At 60.7% G+C, this 540-nt stretch overlaps 1 protein-coding gene across 1 annotated transcript in view; it reads left to right on the top strand.

Moving 5' to 3' along the window:
- Nucleotides 1-540, top strand: part of mars1 (methionyl-tRNA synthetase 1) — a 34,167-nt gene that overhangs the window by 26,045 nt on the left and 7,582 nt on the right. The gene's annotated exons all lie outside the window — the stretch shown is intronic.

Genomic DNA, 540 nt, shown 5'->3' with positions numbered 1-540 from the left:
TCAGGAACATCCTTCCTGCATTTCCTGCTGTCTAGTCCTGAGACAATTTTACAGGTTTCTATCAGATTCCCCGCTTTGGGTGTGAAGTCAGGAGTGTAAGGTTGGGTGTTTGGGGGTGGGGGGGGACGGGGGTTGTGGAGGAACACATCCTCCACCCCCCCCACTCACCTGGACGGGGCGCGGCTCTGACAGCACTTGAGAAGCTCGACACCATCCGGGGGCAGAGCGGCACCCCACCCTCCTCCCCTTCCCACTCGATTGTCACCCCCTTCCACACCCCCTTCCACACTCCCTTCCTCCCCACTCCACCTCACACCTGACCCACCCCGCCCTCAACCCCTACACCCCCTCCCTATCTCCAGCTCCCTACACCCCCTCCCTATCTCTGTTGCCTCCTCAGTCCTGGAACTCCTTGCCTGATGGCACTGTGTCCCTACACCACACATGGGGGAAGGGGGTACAGTGGGTGCAGGGGTAGTTGGAGACTGCAGCAAATCAAGGAGGCAGCTTACCCCCACCTTCTCTGGGGGGTGGGTGGTG

Source organism: Rhincodon typus, unplaced genomic scaffold (assembly GCF_021869965.1).
Source record: "Rhincodon typus isolate 14 unplaced genomic scaffold, sRhiTyp1.1 hic_rhity00000125, whole genome shotgun sequence".
NCBI lineage: Eukaryota > Metazoa > Chordata > Chondrichthyes > Orectolobiformes > Rhincodontidae > Rhincodon > Rhincodon typus.
The sequence above is the reverse complement of the archived record's forward strand: the minus strand, read 5'-3'. Positions and strand labels throughout refer to the sequence as shown.